The sequence below is a fragment of the Pelobates fuscus genome, chromosome 1 (assembly GCF_036172605.1).
Source record: "Pelobates fuscus isolate aPelFus1 chromosome 1, aPelFus1.pri, whole genome shotgun sequence".
NCBI classification, from domain to species: domain Eukaryota; kingdom Metazoa; phylum Chordata; class Amphibia; order Anura; family Pelobatidae; genus Pelobates; species Pelobates fuscus.
Genome location: NC_086317.1, coordinates 400455622 through 400480187, shown reverse-complemented (window position 1 = coordinate 400480187; position 24566 = coordinate 400455622). Strand labels below are relative to the sequence as shown.

Genomic DNA, 24566 nt, shown 5'->3' with positions numbered 1-24566 from the left:
TGGGTTAAAAAGAACATATGGTAACTTGCTCTTCTCCATGAGAAGTCTGGAAAGTGGGTATAAAATATAGTAAGAGGAGTGAGCTGTCTGATTCTGGTGAAACCCCAGATTTGGTCGGCCCTCTGGTGCCCAATCAGACCGACCCCACTCTGCCCCTATCCCCCCCATCACTACACAGCTGAGTAGGTTGGGATGACTATACATGCTCTTAGTACACATTGCTACTGATAGCAAAGTCACTTTCAGATAAGGGGTTCTTAAAATTATATTACGGACCATGGTTACAGGCTATGATTAATATATATATACGTAATATTTACTGGATGATTACCTGGTCCATACTTAATATTAATACACCTTGTGAAGAGTTCTTCACAGTGTGTGTATGTATGTGTGTATGTAAAGCGGTCTGGATAGGGGCACTATATGAATGGGAAAATAAATTAATAAATGACGTCAGCAAGACATAGGAGACAATACAATATGGCTGAGAATGTGGTGTAGGAATGTGGTGGCCAGTAGTCATTAAAATGTAATTTTACATTTCTTCTGGGGATGGCTATCCATGGCACTACATATGTTTGTGAACTGCATTTCCCATGATCCTTTAGTCTAACTTTGAACTATTTTCACAAACATCTGCAGGACCAAAGTTAGACATGAATGTACTAAAACCATTTATATTTCAAATTGCTCCAGACCGCCAAAGATAATATTTTTTCTTATATTGTCATGCTAATGCCTAAATACAGTATACAGGGCCTACACACAATTATTCCAGTATGAGGTGTAAAACTCTTCCTCATTTTATATGCTAGAAACCTAAAACAGCAATATCCACTTGAGATGAATGTAGAGGTAAACCATTCAAATGTAGATGAGAATACAGAGATGTCCATTTTTCTTCTCTCGGTAAATGTTCATTACCATTTCTCCCACAGTGGCTCCGAGTTTGTTATGCAGTTCAATCTAATAGAAGATTGGGTTGTTATCATACATTATTGGTATTCCAATTCATTTGCTTTATGTCCTGTGTAATCCATTTGCTGTTGTCAAACTGTCTGATTCAGGCAGCGTTTCCAATGGAAATCATATGTTTAACCTAAGCATTATTGTCACCTTAACAAAATATGTGCAATTAATCAATAGTCAATTAAGAAAATGGAAAAGCACAGAGATTAGCCAACGCTCAAACTCCTACAACACTTGGACGTCAGTTATATAAAATTTCTCAGCCCAAAGGTATAGACAAAACAAAACCAAGCTACTTACTTGAATACCAAACCAGTTCTCAATATATACCTTAAATGATAGAGATTCCAGATGCTAAAATAATGACCATTAGAGTGTAAGTTCACCTGCCAACATCAAATCACTCCTCTTCCATTACCTTACCTAGTGCCTAGACACGTTACACTTTCCTGAGTTTAAGAAGCTGTTCTACATTTCTCTCCAGTTCAGTGTGCAGTGTATGAGCATTATTACCCCCTTTATCACCCACCACAGATTCATTGTGAAGTCCTCAAGAGGCCAAGTGTTGGACTCATAATACAATGCATATAATGTCAGCATCATGTTATTAGCTTTATACCTCTTAATGAGTGGGAAGGACTTCCTGGCCGCAATAATGATCGTGATACCGATCTAGGTTTTATGAATGCATGTCTAATTCCTTGTCAGATGTTTTTTTCAGCTGTCCCATGCAGAATAGAAAGGAAAACTCACAATCAAATATCCACATGTAGCATCTACTACACTGGAATGAGGACTACATTAGGCTTCTTAGAGAGAGTAGATCCACAACTGCCATAAATTCCACAGTCAGAATCCTATCGTAGGTTCCAAGAGTATAACATTGCAATAAAAAAAACTTCAGATTCACAGTCAAACCCTTAGATGTACCTATTTGTGTAATGTATCCTAGGCTACCTAAGTTCTACCTCTGCTTTATACAAGCTATCAAATTGCTATATGAACATCACTCTACATCATATGTAAGTCTAGAGAAGCCATTGCAGTATTTTCAAAGATATGTACATAGTTATTTTTGTCAATTGATTCTGTCTGCACTGATAACCACACGTTCTGTGGCAATGCAAATAGACAATACTAGGAACCCTGGTGATGTGATAATGGTCTCTAGCAGAGTGCAAAGATGCATGAGCAGGAATACTAAAATATTATTCTATGAATTGATACAGCAATTAATTACACGTGGCCCTTATTTCACTTAACTGTACTTAGCTATCCATTGCCTCACTTCTAATTGGCTTCCAACTGAAACCCCCTGTTTACTGGTCACATTTATAATCACGAGGCTAGATCTTACTGGGCAACACTGATATGCCCCCAATGTATTGCTCCTGCTTAACGTTTGATATTGTTTACTCAACATAAAAACAACAGTTTGCAATGTAGAATTAAGACTTTATTGCTCAAGTCTCCAGTACTGATGTCAGTCAGGATTCATAGTCACAGTGAGCAATTATCATCATGGTTTCTAAATCACGTGGGACCTGGTGGAACTGCACCTTCTGAGCCAAGAACATCACTGAACAATATGACCAAATAAATGCCTCAGTTGGTTGGTTAGATTTAGGAAATAACCTCCTATTTGAGCTTAATAAAAAATGAGTGATTGCCAAGAGTTTACAAATGTAACAAATACAGCAGCCTAGTCCATGTTCTTCCTTATTTAGGTCAACAGAGAGGCAGATTTAGATCCTTTGGGTGTCTTCAAGACATTGAAAAGGCATCGTGACATTTGTGGAAGAAGTAACTGCTTGCACAGCTGCCACAAACATTTTGTCTTTCATCGTGTAGATAGTGAAATATAGCACATTAGAACTCTGGGAAAACCTACATCACCCTACCCACACGCAATTGGCAAACAGTATGTTTATGTTTCTGATGGACACACAAAAAATATTTGCTCTGTCAGCACTCAGGTCTCCCTTTTACCAAGTTCTACATTTTATTACAGTTTCAATCATTTTGGTGATTGGAAATTCCATTATTTGTATCACTATATAACCTACTGTTTGGTATTGAGGTTAGTTGACTGTAGATTATAGGAGGAGGCTGAAATATATGTGTTCTGATCAATACATTTAAATCAGCCGAATGGCAGGTTATCAATAGTGTAATCTGTGGCTATCTTATTTATAAATCACAAGATTACAACACTGTATTCTCCAAGATAATAAGAATACAATGAAAAGCTTTAATTTAATTTTTAGGAAAAAAAGAACCCTTTCATTTATTACCAGAAAATATTTTTCCATAATGTTTATTTAAGTGTTACCTCAACGTTTTTGAATGTTATGTCCTCTTGTTATGTACACACAACGTGTTTATGTACACTTTATAAAAAGCCTTCATCTTGTCTTCAATTCTGAGACATAGAAGGGACAAGACGATCCTGAGTGTACAACCTTGGAGCTTCAGATATCTGATACTCTCAGCGGTTACCAATCTGGAGCTATGCAGAATTAAAAGAGGAGGGTTACCTCGGTACCGATGTCTTTAGTTATTTCCTCAATAAGTACACTGCACACACAGAATTGAGTGCAAATACTTATAACACTATAATGAGTAATACCACAAATGACTTGGAAAAGTACACACATCGTACAAATGGCTACAGATTAAAGCTATCTGTTCTGGAAACCTGACACTGGTTTAAACAGTTACTCCACTGAAAGGTTTTATTAAAACACTGTTTTGTTTCTCAACCTTTACAGTTACCAGTTACTGCCCCCTTCCCCCCCCCTTCAATTAAAAAAGTTAAATACACTTAAAACTCACTTAAAACTCACCTTTAACCCAGCGCAGAGACCAGTTGTTACCTGCAGCACTATCTGCGTTCAATTACATGATCTCACTCAAATAGTGGTTCAATGGAATGTTAACCATAGAGAACCATTATTGGACCTAGGGAACATGTTCGACACTTAACATGTTCGACATGTTCGAGACTTGGTGGCTGCTTTGTGCATTGTATATTTTCATCGCCACCATGATATTCATATTGATGGACATATTATGTGCACAGAACTGAGATTAGTCAGCATGGATAAGAATTTCAGGCTGACTAATCTCAGTTCTGGTATAAGGTGAGACTATACCTCCAGGAGCTTTAAAAAATATCTCTGCATGTTGTATTTTAACAAAATATCTCTGCATCATAACAATGTCTGGGCACTGAAGTGGTCATGGTTCTTGGAGTAACCCTTTGACAATCTCTATGATGCAGGGGAGATCTCCCATTGTAAATGCTACAAAGCCTCTGCATGTGTTTAAATATCACATATAAAAGTCAAATGTGGAGAGTGCAGTAAATATAGCGTATGCACTATCACACAATGTATATTGTTTAAAGTGGCTCTGTCTTACCTCCCCCTCATCCAAAATGAGTATTCAAAAAAGGTAGACTCTTTACGAAATACTCAGATTGACTGTGTTGGAGTTTCACTGAAATTCCAATCCATTCAAAAGATATACTATCTCAGTATTTTTCCTACACTTTAAAAACTTGAAAATAGGGGGAGTTATCTTTAGTCAAGCTTGCCATTTCTCCCAGCTGTCACCAGTGATGGCGGTAGGGAAATTAAGCTCCTTCTATGGAGGAACTCACAAGAGTACAGTGCTAATGTCGGTCTCCGTAATATCGCCCTGGCTAGTTTCGCCATGAATGACTTTCTCATTGTGCATAACATTTGACCTGTTCAGAGGATTATAGATCCCTTAATAGCTGTATAGTAAATTATGTCATGAGTTTATTTATATTTCAGTCTAATGCCACTTGAATATATTTCATATGAAACTCTTTTTAATGTAGGTGTATGTAACTTCTGAAATTAATTCGTAACATTTCTTGCTCAACATATTCTCTAGCATGTGTTGAGAAAAGAAACCGTTAAAAAGTCAGATGTTAGCCAGATGTTTCTTCCTAGTAAATACTTAGATAGAACTGCAGCTTCCAAATAACTACAGGAATTGTCTGTATATTTAACTTTTTTTCTTCTCTAACACAGAAAAAAAAAATCAGATCAATCAAAGCATTTCAACATGTAAAAAACGTGTCAGCAACTGGAATTTCAATAATACTTCCCAAATCCGTAAATCATTTTGCAATTTCCTAATACGTCATTCTGTTGCTGAGTGACAGTATCATGACTGTGCTAAAATAATATAAAATTAAAGAATACTCTAAATGCATTTATTAACATTGTAATAAATGGCTAGATGCTGAGAAGCATTCGTGATTACAGACAATTTTAGATGTACTAGACATTGGTAAATAGGGCAGAAGATATAGCCTGCATTCACATGGACATTCTTTACAAATGATTTATGCCATCTAATCAATGTCTTAGTCCTTTAAAAAGGTTCTCTTTTGTTGTTTTGTAAAGGACTGGACATTTTCTTAAGGACTTATTTATTTATTTTTGTATTATGTTTTTCTGGACTTGAATGGGTATATACAAAGGAAAAGACTCCAAAAAAACAAATATATATATTTTTTTAAAAATAGTAAATGATAAAATAAATAACTATATTTATAATTATTTTGCTTATATATGATAACCTTTCTACAAAAAAATGGAAAAAAAATACATATTTCCAAATTAAGCAAAACTCACTTTTTGGATTCAAAACTAATTGAGGTCAATATTCTAAAATCATACTTAATCACATGTTGTTTCAGTGTTTTTTTAAGTAAATACCATTATTAATGTAGAAAACAAATGTATTTTTTTACAGTTCTTATATAACACTCATCCAGAGTGCTTTACAATTTAAATAAAAATACACAGTCAGTTATACAGACTGAGGCATAGATAGTTAGACACCCTGACACACAAGGACTAGAGATACCTGCCTGTGCGCTTCACTCCATAGAGAATGAATGAGGATCACACCGCATAAAAGGCAACACAATTTATATCCATACATTAATGTACATATATTTGTATGTTGCAGACTAAATAAATAAACACAAGTAATATACTATACATAAATATATACATAAAACCATATTATATATAATAAAAGCAAAACAAGTCCAAAGAAAAAAACTCAAAAACAATCACAAATTATAATGAAAAAAAAGAATATATGTGTTAAACCCGTTAAGGACCAAACTTCAGGAATAAAAGGGAATCATGACATTTCACACGTCGTGTGTCCTTAAGGGGTTAAACACAGTCTGAATACATACCAAAAGAATAACACAAAAAAACAGTGTGAGAGGTGAGGGATACCAAAGCAAAAAAAATAATAATAACTGCAGTCCCATTGATTCTGCAAAACTGCATTTATCAAGGGAGCATGGTTACTCAATACATACCTATGAAATCAATGAAAAATCAATCACACGTGAGTGATGGGTACCCACCCATTCAATCATTCCCACCCATCCATGATCACATGACCTTGAATGTTTGGGAAATAAAAAAAAAACATGGAATTAACAATGACAGATATAAATAGATAGAGAATACATGGATCCCCAAGATCCTACATAGCTGTCCCAGCTGCCTCCCTATAAAATCCTATATGGAAAAGCCATATGGAACGCAAATGTGTTCCAACCACCAACTCATAAGTCCCAGTGCTGGATCAGATGTGACGTCTTGTCCTGCCGACTGTCGAAACATCCACGGACACATGTGCACTGCACAAACAAGCGTATGCACAAAAAACGGTGCAAGAGCCAGCCCAATCCCAAGCTGGCATCCCAATTGAGGCATTCACTGGGCACGTCTGCAAGCCCGAGCACAAAGTATGGCCTGCGGGCTTCACTCAAACACATGCAGCACTTCCAAAAAAGTGTTACAAAAGACAGCACGTGAGCTTACAATCTACAGATATCGTTTTCATTGAGTCAGTAGGTTGTAGAGGAAATATGAATATGACCTAAATACATTACATTTATTCATTATTTGTATTTTTCTTAAGTATTTGCAAATTACTTTGCAATTCATGCTTATGTTATTTTTAAATCTTATGCTTGAAGCATGGTGCTAAATAAATAAAGGCACAGAAGCCTGATGCATCCTTAAACCATAAAACAGAAATTACTTAACTTTAACAAATATTACTATTATACATGTTGAACACTAGTGTAGAAAAACTATGACGGTACTCCACAAATTATTACAGTGCCAAAGAACTTAGAACTCTGAATAGATAAAAAAGAATGTACCCCCTAAATGTTAAGGACATTGGAAATTCTCTTAAAGGGACACTCCAGGCACCCAGACCACTTCTGCCCATTGGAGTGGTCTGGGTGCCAACTCCCACTACTCTTAACCCTGCAAGTGTAATTATTGCAGTTTTTTATAAACTGTAATAATTACCTTGCAGGGTTAACTCCACCTCTAGTGGCTGTCTACTAGACAGCAACTAGAGGTCACTTCCTCCTCCATAGCACAGGAGCGTGCTAGAGCGTCGCTGGACGTCCTCACGCTGTGTGAGTTCCTCCAGCGTCGCTCATTTCCCCATAGGAAAGCATTGAAATTATTTTTCAACGCTTTCCTATGGGGAGACGTAATGCGCATGCGCGGCATTGCTGCGCATGCGCATTAGGTCTCCTCGGCCAGTGGGCGGGATCAGTCTTGCCCACCGGCCAACGCAATACAGAGGAGGAGCGGCGCGGAGGAGGAGACAGCGGCGAGGGACATCGCCGCTGCCTCAGGTAAGTGACTGAAGGGGTTTTCACCCCTTCAGTAACCGGGGATTGGGGGGTGGGAGGGAGAGGGACCCTCCAGTGCCAGGAAAAGGGATCGTTTTCCTGGCACTGGAGATTCCCTTTAACTATAACTCCCATCACGTTTAGACAGCCATGGTCATGCTCTCCCAGGTGCTATACTGGAATACTGACTGTGCTACTAAAGTTAGGGTGTGGAGGAAAAGATAATGGTCACAAATTAGGCGAAAATTGGCAAAGAAAATTTAGAAAATGGGCCTTTCAGTACTGGTTTATAAGACATATACGGTGGTTGAGCAGACTACGGTTTTCCATTTCTTTTGCTATTTCAGTGTGCGTGAACAACAGATTATTAGGCACAGCGTTCACTGACAATCCAATAGTTAAAGGTTATTTTGTTAGACTGAATAAAACAAATGGATGATGTATATTAAGCTATAAAATTACAGTCTTGTATTCACAGTCTTCATGAGAGACATCCGTTCCTTGATCCCATTTTAGAAAACATGCTACATATTTCTTCCATTAGAGTTTGTAACACCACTACGTTTAATTATTCCTGCTGTTTTGTAACATTTCCAGCACTCTGGTTGTCATGACAACCGAATAAAGAGGTAAAATTAAGAAAACAGAAAAGTCTGGCAGGTTTCAGCATCACTTCCACAATCATCACTCGTAAGGACGATTTTAACTCCTTATTAGGAATAAATATGTTACACATCTCCACTGGTGCTGTAAGTAAAAGTAAGACAATACAAAGCAAAGTAAGACAATATAAGAACTCAAGTTATTGATAATAAACATATACAGAGAGAAGAAAGGAAAATAAACAGGATAGAAATAAGTGAAAGAAAAAAAACCTGTGTAATAGATGAAGTTTGGGGTATGTGATTGGATGGATGAATGTGACTAGTTTGGGGAATTGCACAGTTGCATAGTTACATAGTCTGAAAAGAGAAATGTGTCCATCAAGTTCAGCCTTCCTCACATCATTTTTTTCCTGTTGATCCAAAAGAAGGCAAAAAAAAAAACAATTTGAAGCACGTCCAATTTTGCAACAAACTAGTAAAAAAGTCCTTTTTGACGACAGAATGGCAGTCAGATTTACTTCTGAATCAATAAGCTATTACCCTACAATTAAAGGACCACTATAGTGCCAGGAAAACATACTCGTTTTCTTGGCTCTATAGGGTCTCTAGGTCCCCGCCACCCTCAGGGCCCCCCTCCCGCCGGGCTCTAGGGGGTGGAAGGGGTTAAATTTTCCTCTTTTTCCAGCGCCGGGTGGGGGACTCTCCTCCTCCTTCTCGTCGTCATCGGCTGAATGCGCATGCGCGGCTAGAGCCGCACGCGCATTCAGCCAGTCCATAGGAAAGCATTCTCAATGTTTTCCTATGGACGCTGGCGTCTTCTCACTGTGAAAATCACAGTGAAAAACGTGGAAGCGCCTCTAGCGGCTGTCAATGAGACAGCCACTAGAGGCTGGATTAACCCTATTATAAACATAGCAGTTTCTCTGAAACTGCTATGTTTATAGAAGAAAGGGTTAATCCTAGCTGGACTTGGCACCCAGACCACTTCATTAAGCTGAAGTGGTCTGGGTGCCTATAGTGGTCCTTTAAAAAATATATCCTTGAATATTCTGTTTTTGCAAACATGCATATAGTTCCTGTTTAAACATTTGTAGAGACTCTTATAACACCACTTCTTCAGGCAGATAATTCCACATCCTTATTGTTCTTACTGTAAAAAAACATTCCCTTTGTTTTAGACTAAATCTCATTTCTTCCAGTCTAAACATGTGACTTTGTGTCCTATGTATAGTCCTGTTTGTGAATAGATTTTCAGACAATAGCTTATATTGGCTTCAAATATATTTGTATAATGTTATTATATATTCCCTCTGAGGTGTCATTTTTCTAAACTAAAGAGTTTACATTCGTTAACCTTTCTTCATAGCTAAAAGGTTCCATTCCTTTTATTAATTTTGTAGCACGCCTCTGCACTTTTTCTAGTGCTATAATATTTTTCTGTAGAACAAGTGCCCACAACATATTCAAGATGTTATATTCTCATTCCAAGAATTAATGCCCCTTTTTATGCATGCCAGTACCTTACTGGCATTAGCCACTGCTGATTGACATTGCACATTGTTGCCTAGTTTGTTGTCTATAACCATTCCCAAATCCTTCTCGTGTGTTGTTATACCAAATTCACTACCATTTAGGGTATAAGTTTCATTGTGCATTCTTTACCCCGAGGTGCATAACTGCATTTTTCTATATTAAATTTCATCTGCCATTTGAGTGCCCAGTCCCCAGTCTATCTAAATCCCTCTGCAGCAAACTAACATCCTGCTCACATTGTATTACTTTACAAAGTTTTGTGTCATCTGCAAACACTGAATCATGACTTTCAATGCTTTTTTTCAAGATCATTTATAAATATGTTAAATAGAAGTGGTCCCAGAACAGAACCCTGAGGGACACCACTTTCAACTTTTGTCCAGCTTTAAAATTTACTATTAATGACAACTCTCTGTACTCTATTTTTAAGCCAATGTTTTACCCGAGAACAAGAATTTTCATCTAGACTAATATCTTTGAGTTTGAACTCTAGCCTATTGTATGGAACTGTATTAAACACCTTGGCAAAATCCAGGAAGATCACATGCACTGCAACACCCTGATCTATACTTCTACTTTCTTCTTCTTGGTATGCAATTAATTTAGTTTGACATGACCTATGTTTCCTAAAACCATGCTGATTTTTGCTGATAAACATGTTTAAGACTTTTGTCCACACTTCCAGTTCCTTAAGTACTTGTGGATGTCATGGGTGAATACCATAATTCAATCACAATTTTTAGATTAAATGGAGGAATTTAAATAGTTTGTGGTATGTGTTTAGAAGGGTAAATGTGAGTAGTGTGGGATATGACTGGATGGTGAACATGACTAGGTGGTTAAATGAATGGCAATATGTGCCGGTTGGGTGGGGGTAAGGGAAATGTTATGTGAATGTGACAGTGTGATTGGGTAAGACTGAGAGGCGAGGAGGGGCTCTTTGACTGACTAGATAGAAGTAGATGACTGGCTTGGAATATGTGGCTTGTTGGGTGGCTGAATGGCAATATATGACTATCATTCTGAATGTAGGAGCATATTTGTGTGGAGTGTTAGTGTGTGCATGTGAATGACGGCTGCATTTTTACAGAGTGCAAGTGTGTGAATTTAGTATGTATTTTTATAGAGTGTCAGTGTGTTCATGCTGGAGCATATTTGTGTGAAGGTTTAGTGTGCATTAATGAAAGTGTGTTTGTGCACTGTGTTTACCCATCTGCCACTTTCTATCTTTCTCCAACCCCGCTTTTTATTTATCGCTCCCCTTTCCACTTTACCCACTTGTGTCCTCTCCCCATAACATTCTCTTCCTCTACGTGTTCCTCTCTACCCTTCCCCCCTTCCCACAAATATTCCCCTCCATCTACCTGTGTTCTGCTTTTCTGTCTCCCTTCAATCATTTGTTCCCCTCTTCTCTCCTCCTTTGCTAACTTGTTCCTCCCCTTCCCTCACATGTTCCCTTCTTCTATACCTACTTCCTTCAATTGTTCTCCTCTTCTCTATCCCATTCCTAACTTGTTTCCCTTTCCCTACCCGCCTTCTCTAAGTGTTCCCTTCTTCTCTTCTTTTGCATTTCTCTTCTAATAAGCCTTCTAAGCACACCTTAAATCTTGCCGAGTAGTGTTGGGGTTTCAGTAGTAACTTTAAGCAGCCGGTGGTACAGGAGTTCACTTGGGGTGAACATGCTCTCTTGTAATTCCTTTGGCTACCTGACAGAATGAGAGGACCTGTCTCTGTTGGAGTTGGATGAGCTATTCCATTTCTCACCCGAGCACAACGCTTATTCTTGCTATAGCAACCATGACGCAGGCTTCCAATGCAACCACTTTTCTGCATGCCATCCCAAAGCCATGGCCTTGGCAGCCTTTTGGGAATTATGGCCCTGGATGATGAAGTCCCTGTTGAAGCAAGGAGGAGATTTGCTGTTCAAAAGGGTGACCACAGAGGTGGGATTGTAGCAGTTATATTTTAAGTGTCTCTGTAGAGGGAATAAATCACATTTTGTATACCGCAAGCTAAATATAAAGAAAAGGGTCCTAGAGTGTTTCACTTAAACCTACTGTAGACCATGAACACCCTGTAATTAAGGAGCATTGTGGGAGGACTTAAAATATATATTTTTTAATTTTAGAATAACATGTAGGAGCTTCTTTTGGGCATGCCATGGGATCTCCGTGGTCCGTAAATTGCTAAGACTTGCTAAGACTATTGCTAAGACTATTGCTACGACTTATCCTAGACTAACATAGCAACTATGTGTGAGTGTAGAAGAGTTTGAGAAATCTAGACAGGTTTGGGCAAAAAAAATCTACACTTTATATAAAAATATCATAGATATTAAAATGTGATCTGTCCACCCTTCTCTCATAGAAATGTCAAGGAACATAATCCTACACATATGAGTTACATATTATAGAAGGCAATCTTGTCCAATTAGTAAACACTTAGACCAATACATAAACTGAGACAAAAACAATATATTTCCGATTACCTGTAAAATATGTTTGGTTTGTTTTCATATGAAATGTTAAATCAATGAATAGAAAACATTCGCGTTTTTACATGTAAAAATCAGATCAACTGTTAATTTTGTATTTGACATTTGCCTTTTTAGAGCATGCCATGGCCCTGATGTAACATTAACTTATCTGAAATTGCACCTTGAAATCAGTGGTCCCTGAGCCGGAAAGATAGGGTTCTTTAGTTGCTAGGTTGCAAAGTGTTGTATAGAGCGAAGTCATTGTGCACTCAAGTAATTTGTTGTGCAGTAACTTCATTCAATAATATTCTGCTATGTGTCCCTTTGATTTAGCATGATTGACTTGAGAATGAAGTACCTTTACAATGTGACGACATTGTCATTTAAATTGTATATTCTATAAGCTCCTGCTTTCTAACTCCTTGGATAGGTTACGTTTTATGTTGATGTGTATGCAGTTTTGTAAAGGTTTTTATTTAAAGTAACAAATAATTAGCATTGATCTACATCTCATTAAGGATTTATGCCACAGTTATTACACAGCACAAAGGTATTTTGGTAGGAGTGATAAATAACTCTAAAAAGAAACACAATGTTCTAGAGGAACTTTTAATTTGCTCTCGTTTCACCTTATAAACCGTACATGCAAACGTACATGTTAACACCAAAAATATGTCAAATCAGGAGATTTATCAAGGCAAAACAGGTGCTGTTTTGGGTGCAAAATCCAAAGTATTCATTTCCATGGTAATCATTCCATATTTATATCTGTGCCCCAGAATAGCGCCTATTTTTGCCTTGATAAATCTCCACCATGGTTAGATAATGAACTTTCGGAAATGGATCTTTCTGAAACAGTTCCATTGTGAAGACAATATTTTTATTCATTCCTTCAATACAATATGTTGGTTGTGGCAGACCACCTGGAATCACGCTTGGGTACCTCAACCAAACGCGCTTCCTAGTTATCACCGAGCTACCATAAGCACTTCGCCGGGACACCATAAGCACTTTCAGCCCATTTAGCCGCCGTAGCTTGGCTAGGGTCTCGCTGTCTCTTTCCACTCTGGATCCGAGTCCTGGATCCGGCTCCCAGTGGTCAGAACTCTCCTCCAGAGAGTATAACAGTATATCAGTGATTATCGCCAGTATCGCACAGCCCCCCCACAAATGAGCTGAGGCTTAATGCTGGGAAGTCATCTTTGGAAGTCAACTTTGGACTGACCGCACACGTGGCTCCTGTCCAAAATAGTTCCATATGAAAAGTGGTAGCGGGTGGTCAATTTTGGCAGTGTAAAATCAAACAAACTACCGAACGTAGTCTATAGTTGTAATGTGGAGCTTGTTCACCTAATCCCTACGAACCATTTCACCGAACAGGGTTCTTCTAAGTTGTAAGGAAATGAACGCAGGCGATTATGGAAGTTCAGTGGTGTTCTGTGTTTTGTGTCAACTTTCAGACTTTTATAGTTCAGGAAATTCTGTAATTTTAGAAAAGGACCAATCCTTTGTGAAACTTCTCAAATTCTTTATAATTTTACTAGCATAGATGTCTTTGTTTTGTAAAATAGAAGATTATGTTAGCCCAACACCATTCTACTGTATATCAGTAAAGACTCATCAATAAGGGCACTTGGGGCAGCACCCAAAATTTTTTATGTGGGGAAAACAATATTTGCAGCAGTTTGGAAACACTAAGATTCTTTTTTGGATGGGAGGGTGATACCCCAAAGAAATATAGGAAGAATAGTTTCTTTAATTCTGTAATAGCTTTCATTTCTGCAGGGCACCTTATTAGTAGCTGTTGCTTACTAGGTTTTTTACATGCCTAGTGTCCTTTAAGAAGGAATTTCCAGAGTTTACATTGAGTTGCCATTCAGGCAGAAGATCCAGCTGCCCATGGGTGTAAGCTTGGGTGTAAGAGGCCTCTCTGTTTAGGGGCAATCATTGGCTCATGGTACCAGGTGTGGGCCCACAGGAGGGAGAAACAAGAAGCCATCTTGGAAGTAACACAGAGATAGCACAACAGCAGCAGCTCCTGTCCCCTGCCAAACATAAAATGTATAATACAATCCTTTTCTCCAATAGCCCTAGTAGCTGCTTAAGGACTGATTAGGCAAGTTAATTTACTCAAATAGATAATGCCAAAGATGGGGTACATTGACGTTGTGGCAGGCTTATGCAATGTATGATCATATAATGTAACTAAATCCCCATTATTTTTTGCCTAGATAAGGTGTTTTTAAATAAAACCTTTTAAAAACTGATACAGTCTGTCAACATTGAGGTTGTTGTTTAGTAGATAGGAGAGTGCGCTGGATCTTGTGTATTGTTTATTGTATAAATGGCCCCCAGCAGCACCCCATTTAAGCATGTTCAGGTGAGTGCAACCACAGACCCCATGTTCCATATATATATATAAAGCCAGGAAACCCCAGGGTGACAAGGGGAGGGGGATATTCTGGCAAAGTGCACTGTGATGCCTCTCACTAACAGTTTTAATAAATATATTGCACATTATTATTATTATTATTATTATTATTGCCATTTATATAGCGCCAACAGATTCCGTAGCGCTTTACAATATTTTGAGAGGGGGGATGTAACAATAAATAAGACAATTACAAGAAAACTTACAGGAACAATAGGTTAAAGAGAACCCTGCTCAAATGAGCTTACAGTCTATAGGAGGTGGGGTATTAGAAACATTAGGATAGGAAATATCAGGTAGGAGTGAAGCAGAGCTGGAGAAGAGAGCAAAGCACTATCCCATAGGAGAGAGCAAGAGACAGGTATGTAAGGGAGAGATTACTCTGGGAGGCCATACGCTTTCCTGAAGAGATGGGTTTTAAGGCCCTTCTTAAATGATTGAAGACTAGGGGAGAGTCTGATGGCAGTAGGCAAGTTATTCCAAAGGAGAGGAGCCGCCCGTGAGAGGTCCTGCAAGCGCGAGTTGGCCGTACGGGTGCGAGCAGTGGTCAGGAGGTGGTCGCGGGCAGAGCGGAGGGTACGAGGAGGGGCATACCTCTGGATCAGTGAAGAGATATAAGAGGGGCTGGAATTGTTCAGTGCTTTAAATGTATGGGTTAGCACTTTGAATTGACTCCGATAGGATACAGGGAGCCAATGTAAGGACTGGCAGAGGGGCGAGGTGTGAGAGGACCGACTGGATAGGAAAATCAGTCTAGCTGCAGCATTCATTACAGACTGTAGCGGGGCAGTACGGCTTTTGGGGAGACCAATCAGGAGAGAGTTACAGTAATCCATGCGGGAAATTACTAGAGCATGGACAAACTCCTTGGTAGCATCTTGCGTAAGAAAGGGGCGGATGCGGGCTATGTTTTTGAGTTGGAACCTACAGGACTTGGCAACAAACTGGATGTGAGACTCAAAGGTGAGACCAGAGTCAAGTATGACGCCAAGACAGCGCGCTTGTAGGGATGGACTTATGTGGATATCACTGACTTGAAGGGAGAGTGAGAGAGGAGGATCAGTATTAGGAGGAGGAAAGACAAGGAGTTCAGTTTTAGAGAGGTTAAGTTTGAGAAAGCGTGACGACATCCAGTCAGAGATGGAAGAGAGGCAAGCAGTGACACGTTGCAGGACGGCCGGGGAGAGGTCCGGTGAGGAGAGGTATATCTGAGTGTCATCAGCGTACAGGTGGTAGTTGAATCCAAAAGAGGCAATAAGTTTTCCAAGAGAGGCAGTATAAAGAGAAAATAGAAGGGGACCAAGGACAGAGCCTTGGGGAACTCCAACCAAGACAGGGCGAGGGGAGGAGGTATCCTTGGAAAAGGAGACACTAAATGAGCGTTGGGAGAGATAGGAGGAAAACTAAGAGAGGACAGAGTCACAGAGACCGAGTGATTGAAGAGTTTGAAGGAGGAGAACATGATCAACTGTGTCAAAGGCAGCAGAGAGGTCAAGGAGAATTAATATGGAGTAGTGACCTTTGGATTTAGCAGAGATTAGGTCATTAGTCACTTTGATAAGAGCGGTCTCAGTAGAGTGGAGAGGGCGGAAGCCAGACTGAAGAGGGTCAAGGAGAGAGTTGGAATTAAGGAAGTGAGACACACGGGTAAAGACAAGTCTTTCCAAAAGCTTTGAGTAAGGGAGCAGGGATATGGGACGATAGTTAGAGGGGATGGACGGGTCAAGAGATGTTTTTTTCAGGATAGGTATTACAGTGGCATGTTTAAGGTCAGCAGGAACAGTGCCAGAAGAGAGAGAGCAGTTAAAGATGTGTGTTAGGATAGGCACAAGACAAGGGGAGAGAGATCTGATAAGGTGAGATGGGACAGGATCAAGTGGGCAAGTGGTGGGGCGAGAGGAACGGAGAAGTGCAGCCACCTCTTGTTCAGTAGCTGGGGAGAAAGTCTGAAGGGTAGGGAAAGCATGATTTATGTGTGGTTTAGAAAGAGAACGGCAAGGAGGGGAGAATTGTTTCCTTAGCTGTTCAATCTTGTCAGTAAAGTAATATGCAAAGCTATCAGCTGTAAGGTTAGTTTTGGGGGTGGCCACAGCAGGGCGGAGAAGGGAATTAAAAGTGTCAAAGAGACGTCTGGGATTGCGGGAGCATGAACTAATGAGAGAGGAAAAGTAGGACTGTTTGGCGAGGGCAAGGGCTGCGCTGTATGAAAGCAACATGAATCTATAATGAAGATAGTCTGCCTGGGTGCGGGACTTCCTCCAGGAGCGTTCAGCACAGCGGGAGCAACTCTGCAGATAGCGTGTTGATTTATTATGCCAAGGTTGGGGTTGTGTTCTCCTCGAGGTGCATGTTTGGAGTGGGGCTGCAGTGTTCAAGGCAGATGTGAGGGTAGTGTTATATGTGGAGATGGCCAGGGAGGGACAGGAGAGGGAAGGGATGGATAGCAGTTGTGAATCAATGTCAGCCGACAGCTGCTGGAGGTCAATAGAGTTAAGGTTCCTCCTGAGCTGAGGGGGGTTAGGCTGAGGTTGTTGGGTGAGGGGGTAATTGAGAGCAAACGATAAGAGGTGGTGATCAGAGAGAGGAAATGGAGTATTGCAGATATTAGATAATGTACATGAATAGGAGAAAATAAGGTTGAGGGTATTGCCAGCTACATGAGTGGGAGAATTAGCCCACTGCAATAGTCCAAGGGAGGAAGTAATTGAAAGTAGTTTAGAGGCTGCTGGGGTTAAAGGTGGATTAATGGGAATATTGAAGTCTCCAAGAATTAGGGATGGAATGTTGGAATGTTGGAATGTTGGAAGAGAGGAAGTAGGGTAGCCACATACCCACCATCTTTTTCAAAGTGCTCAGTTACTCTACAGCTGACACCTGAGACATTCATTATGTAGTTACATAGTTACATAGCTGAAAAGAGACTTGCGTCCATCAAGTTCAGCCTTCCTCACATCAGTTTTTTGCTGTTAATCCAAAAGAAGGCAAAAAAAAAAAAACAGTGTGAAGCACTTCCAATTTTGCAACAAGCTAGGAAAAAAATTCCTTCTTGACCCCAGAATGGCAGTCAGATTTATCCTTGGATCAAGCAGTTATTACCCTACATTGAAAGATTATATCCTTGAATATTCTGTTTTTTGCAAGTATGCATCTAGTAGCTGTTTGAACATCTGTACGGACTCTGATAAAACCACTTCTTCAGGCAGAGAATTCCACATCCTGATTGTTCTTACAGTAAAAAAAAACCTTTCCTTTGCCTTAGACAAAATCATCTTTCTTCTAGTCTAAACGCATGGCCTCGTGTCCTATGTAAAGTCTGGTTTGTTAATAGGTTTCCACACAATGGTTTGTATTGGCCCCGAATATATTTGTGTAATGTTATCATATCCCCTCTCAGGCAACGTTTTTCTAAACTAAATAGGTTTAAATTTGTTAACCTTTCTTCATAGCTGATATGTTCTATTCCTTTTATTAATTTTTTAGCCCGCCTCTGCACTTTTTCTACTGCCATAACATCCTTTTTTAGAACAGGTGCCCAAAATTGCACAGCATATTCAATAGGTGGACATTCATTATGTGGCTAGATGAAAAGTTGTGAAGCTTCATTATGTGGCTAGATGAAAAGTTGTGAAGGTGGACATTCATTATGTGGCTAGATGAAAAGTTGTGAAGGACTGGGACTGTAAGTCTGAAGACTGATCTGATTCTGATTGCAATATATTTTAATCTGATTGTTGACTGTTAACCATGTCAACTGCTTCTTGGTCCCAAATTAGCAGTGCAGATGAATTATATTGCCATCTGGAAAGGTAAAAAGGAGTCAGTATCAGTAACCAATCAGTAACCTATTAGTGAGTCAGGAGTTGCTGACATAATTGGAGTCTATCATTATTTTGACGCTTTAACCATGTGCATGTTGTGTGCTGAGTGCTAATGGAGTAGTTGACATGTTTCATAACACATATGTTTACAAATGTTTCATAACAGCTGCAATATTTAATAGAAAGCTAAAGTTATCATAGTAGAAGAGGGCTAAGAAGATAAAAAGAGAGCTAACATATTTTATAGAGAAATGTACTCTGTGGGTATCTCTGTATTGCAGCTCTGTATAATCCATCTTAATAATCCTGGCTGTGTGGGATAGTTATGATGATCTTCTTATTGTGCCCAGCTCTGTTATTTTCTATATAATTTACTCAGTTCTATTTGATCTTTGGGTATCTATGTACTCTACCAAGCTCTGCGTATTATATCTCTATTTTAAGCAGCTCTGTTTGTGGTATGGTTTACTCCATATTGTACTTTCTTGCATGTGGTCATTTGGCTTATCAGAAACACACCCACCGAAAAACATTTGGGAAAATTAATCAGACACATGGGACTGTACATATTTTGTAGTACACTGATGGGCATATTTTCCTACCACTTTGTTCATAGATATAATATTGATGATGTTCATACATGAAGTGAGAAAAAAAATACCCGATAGAACAAAAAAAAAAAAAAAAACAGAAGCAGTAATAATATAAAGGTAATAAAGTGCTAGATCTCTCATAATGTTAGGAAGTTGAGCACCTGACTTAAAAGCCACGGAGACGCTCCAAAATAAGAATCAACACCCGTCAATAAGAGCAACCAAGCAGGCTAAACTCACGGAAGAGACAGAAGAAAAATAATGCATATAACAGATTAGATGGTTACCCAAAGAAGAAGTCCAAAGGGAGGAGGTAATCACCAAATACTGAACGAAGCAAGCCATCGCACAATTGGGGCTCGCTGGAAAAAAACTGAGAAAAAATTGAAGAAGAATCTTTTTGGTCTGTCTGCACAAGGAAAAATGACACTAATAGGAGGAAAGGAAAATGCATCCATGTCAAAAGCACACGTCGGGACACACAACAAAAAGAAAGCAAGGGCTAAAGCAAGGTAAGCTTGTTAAAAAAAATATTTAAGGCCACGCTTTCAAAAAACTTAATACTAATGAAACATCCTAAAACTGAAAATACTTAGGTAACAGGAGATGTGAAAGATGAATACTGCAAAGCAATCAACAAACCACAGGACATCTACCTAAGGACACCCTGTAAAGGAACATGCACTGCCGAAATGACTGACCAGAAAAGATAGATTGACCGATAAGACTTAACCTGAGAGAAAAGAGATGACAAGAAATTTAAGACAGAGCCCAAAGGGGTGGTAAAGGTATCCACATCCCTCTCCACACAGTAGTCACTCCAATGTTTCCAATGCGTGTAGATTACTTTGTCTAGTAGTCGGAGTCCATGATTCCTACAGACGTTCCTGAGAGACCTGTCATAATTCCACGACATTCCATTCCTCGACATTCCATTCCTCAAAATTCCAGGCTACCCTGAAACATTTCAGGCCACCAAAGGGAGCTGGTCCTGGAGCACCAATGGATGGAAGTTCCCTGAAGGATCCACAAAGAGAAGATGGAATAATGGCAACAAGAGTAGGTAATGTATCGATTGAGCTCCCAAAGATGTATGACTGTGCAAAAATCTCCTGTCTTCTTTCGCACCAGAAATATATTGCTGAGGAAACCCTCTGAGTCTGGAGCTCTCTCAACTGACTCTTTGTTCTGAAGAGACTGAACTTCCTCAGATATCAAGCATCTTTGAGGGAGAGATGTAATAAAAGATCTCTGCCAGGACCTTTGGATAGGCTGCTGGGAAAAATCTGTCACATAACCCTGGACAGTTTGTAAAACCCATGTGTCTGCAGAAATCTTTTCCCGATTGTGGAAAAAATGGGCAATATGCCTGGCAATAGGAGAAGCATATATGCTAGTTCTTACCTGCTGGGTACTTTGGTTGGCTTCTGCCCAGGGAAACGTTTCCATGGTCGGCACCACAAAAGCGCTGAAAGGTTGCTCTACTGTCATAGGTGGCATTGGATGGTAAGAAGCATTGAAACTGCTGCCTGTTGGGGGCTATAGGCCAGGAACGGCTGGACGCATGGCCCTGCTATCATCTATCCCTCCCAAAAACAGCTTATGGACTCCGGAAGACACGCCTCATGGAAGCCCGCACTTATTTTTAAAGAAGTATAGACATTGACATGGCACTGAAGATCCTTCACAAAAGGATCGCCAAACAGGATACCCTGAGCCTCCGGGCCTCAGCACCTTATTACCCAAGTCTCCGAGCTTGACATCCAGTCTGAGCAGGCAGTCTTCTTCCACTTCAAAGAGAGGGTCACTCACACACAAACCTCTGAGACCACTCTCTAATACTCTGTGCCCAGTCCCGGACATTGGCAGTGTCAAAAGAAAAATCCTCTTGTCTTAGCAGATCAGTCACCAACACATCAAACATTTTGTCCTTTGTGGACTTCAGCCCTGTCTCTATCTCTTTGCAGGGATCTGTGCCCTGAAATTGACCATATGCTGGTCAAATTCCGGCCTTTTGACAGCAGGAATTATCAGCCTAGGGCACTCAGCTCTCAACTTGTTCCATATGTGTTTTACCAAAGGTTTCCTTATCCAGAAACTGATATAGGTAGTGATATGTGATGGAGGAGTCCACTCCGCATAATATGGTTGTTGGAGCATTCTGGGAATGAGTTGTCGGAGCATCCATGGGCTGAGCAGTGTTGTCCAGAATAGCTTCTGCTGGAGCAAATACTGGAGTGACTACCACAGGAGCCTGTTTGTGTGACTGGAGCTCACCCATTATGGATTTGTATACATAATGCGACTTAACAGCAAGACTTACGCATCTCAGCCAGAAGGGTCTGCCTGCCACTCATCCATCACCTGCATGTTAGATGTCAGGTAGTCTCCAACCTCCTCGTGCAAGGAGACTTTATGATCCCCATGAACCTTCGAGCCAGAGTCAACTTTGCTCCTCTTGACAGGAGCCTTGCCTCTACCAGCATTAGTCCAGGATGTTGCTTTTGTGGCTGCTGACTCTTCCTTCTTGAGGCCAAAGATGCTGGAGTACCTTCATAATCATATTCCCACCCTCTTGAGGGCAACTGGGTACTGTGGTCAGTGGAGCCCCACTCCCCACCCCCAACCTTCTTGAAATCCCTGTAAGGCCCTAGCACAGCCTTTCTACATTTGCAGCGATAGTTACACTAATCAGCACCTGCATATCTGTGCTTTGGGATGGTTGATTACCATTGTGCAAACTAAGGCACAGATAACGGTAATTAGATCAAATGGGAACCAGTGGATAACCCTTAATAAAATATGGTGTAGAAACTCCAAGAATACAGTAGAGTGGAGGCAATAAGGTAACACAAAAGATCAGCAGGGCACACTTAGGGTAGAAAGCTGTAAAGAGTGTAGCAACTGCTAACCAACCATTTTAACACAAAAAAATGGTGGCCTAAAATCTTGCGATTGCGTAAGATAACACTCTGTACAGGCTGCAGAGATGTACCAAGATAGTTGTCGCGAGCAGATTTGGTCTTGTGTAAAACGCGGTTGCATCACACAGGGAGCACCAAGATGGCCGCCAGAAGCCCATGTGGATCCTCACACAGCGAAACTATCGGCTGAACACAATAAAAACAAGGTACGACAATGAAAAACATTCAGGTGATACTGGATACAAAATGGCAAGCCATGGGGAAATGCCAAGGGGACAAATACCCCATAACCAAGTTAGTCATAGTCACAATTACTAAATAAAGGCAAAACAAAGTAACCACAATCACAAACAAAGATATCCTCAACCCAAATAGGACAATAAAAATCATTTGAGAGACAAATACTCCAACCTTAATGGAGATTCAGCAGCAAAGAAATAGGAAGGTGTCAGAGAGGCCCTGCCAGGGCCGGCCTTAGGGGTGTGCGAGCTGTGCGGCCGCACAGGGCGCCATGGTGCAGGGGGCGCCCTGCGGCTGCATAGCTCACACGGCATGTCTGTTAGCCGCAATGCTAACATACATGCTGGGCGGGCGGGCGGCTGGCGAGGGAGCTCTTCCTCTGAGCTGTTTGCTCAGCTCCCTCGCCGGCCGCAGAGTGAGGCTGGGAGGCGGAGCCGGAATATGACGTCATATTCCGGCTCCCAGCCTCACTCTGCGGCGCGCGAGGGAGCTGAGCAAACAGCTCAGAGGAAGAGCTCCCTCGCCAGCCGCCCACCCAGCCCAGCAGCCACTGGACCACCAGGGAGGAAGAGACCCCCCCAGCATTCCCAAAGGTAAGCAGGCTGGGGGGGGGGGTGTCTAAATAAATTTAAAAAAATGTGTTAATGTGGGTGTGTGTGTGTGTCTGTTAGTGTGTGTCTGTTAGTGTGTGTGTGTCTGTGTATGTTAGTGTGTGTCTGTGTCTGTTAGTGTGTGTGTGTGTGTGTCTGTTAGTGTGTGTCTGTGTCTGTTAGTGTGTGTCTGTGTCTGTTAGTGTGTCTGACTATGTGTGTGTGTGAGACTGTCTGCGCGTGTGTGTGACTGTCTGCGTGTGTGTGTGACTGTCTGCGTGTGTGTGTGTGTGTGACTGTCTGCGCGTGTATGTGTGTGTGACTGTCTGTGTGTGCATGTGTGTGTGACTGTCTGCCAGTGTGTGTGGCTGTCTGCCAGTGTGTGTGTGTGTGTCTGTCTGTCTGTGTGTGACTGTGTGTGTTTGACTGTTTGTCTGTGTGTGTTTGACTGTTTGTCTCTGTGTGTTTGGCTGTCTGCCTGTGTGTTTGTGTGTGGCTGTGTGTGTGGCTGTCTGCCTGTGTGTATGTGTGGCTGTCTGCCGGTGTGTGTGTGTGGCTGTCTGCCGGTGTGTGTGTGTGTGTTTGTGTGTGACTGCCTATGTGTGACTGTCTGGGCAGACTAGATGGGCCGAATGGTTCTTATCTGCCGTCACATTCTATGTCTGTGTGTGTGTTTGTGTGTGGCTGTCTGTGTATGACTGCCTGAGTGTGTTTGTGTGTGTGTGTGTGTATGGCTGTCTGCCTGCCTGTGTGTGTGTGTGTGACAGGGTGTGTGGGAAGGGGTAAGGAGTGGGGGGGGGGGCGCTGTGAAGATTTTTTGCACAGGGCGCCCAAATGCCTAAGGCCGGCCCTGGGCCCTGCCCTTTATTCTGTTTCTGATTGGTTGATTTCTTTTACTGTTTTTTTGCTGCTATTAGAGGTTGCCCTAAAGCAAGTATATCAAAATATGAAGCCTCCTGCCTTGTCATCAAATTCTAATTGATCAAAGCAACCATGTAGGTTCTTAAACAATTTGCTATCAACAACATGTTGAATGTGTTACAGTAAATCCCATTTGTCTTCACTTCTGCTCCAGTGCTGGTCTTCACATTTTTGAGAAATGAATTGAGAAAGAGCTCCAGTCAGTCCCCTCTTCTCAGAAGCTGTATAGTACATCGGCCACCCATCCCCTTCCACCAACATACAGGAGCGCTCATGTTGTGTTCCTGAACAGCATCTAGGGGGTGGTCTTCTGGGGAGACATTAGATCATAAGTGCAAGCCTTTGAAATACAGATTCTTGATTTTTTTCGGGAGGTAGCTATAGTTCCTGTATAAAAGCACTATTAGCACATACATAATATTTGCGATTTGTTGCTATTTTAGGGATAAGGATTTCTTGATCTGCATGATTTATTGTAAATCACAAATTACTGTTATATACACATCCTCCTTAAATTTAGTCAAAAGGTTAAGCAAATATACAAAAATTGGAATTTTACATAATATCATCTGTATTTAACCCTGCACAACACATTTTTTGTCCAAATGTGTTAACTATAAATCTAATTTTTCCAATAAAAGTATAAGGGGTTGTAGAATTATTTTTTACAGCAAAATAGGCCATTGTATGTCCTCAACAGGTACATCAGTTGCTCTTTTGAATAAGTGTCAGTGTT

General features: G+C 40.6%; 1 protein-coding gene across 1 annotated transcript in view; it reads left to right on the top strand.

The window, feature by feature from the left end:
* AGAP2 (ArfGAP with GTPase domain, ankyrin repeat and PH domain 2) overlaps positions 1-24566 on the top strand; it is a 294442-nt gene that overhangs the window by 86974 nt on the left and 182902 nt on the right. The gene's annotated exons all lie outside the window — the stretch shown is intronic.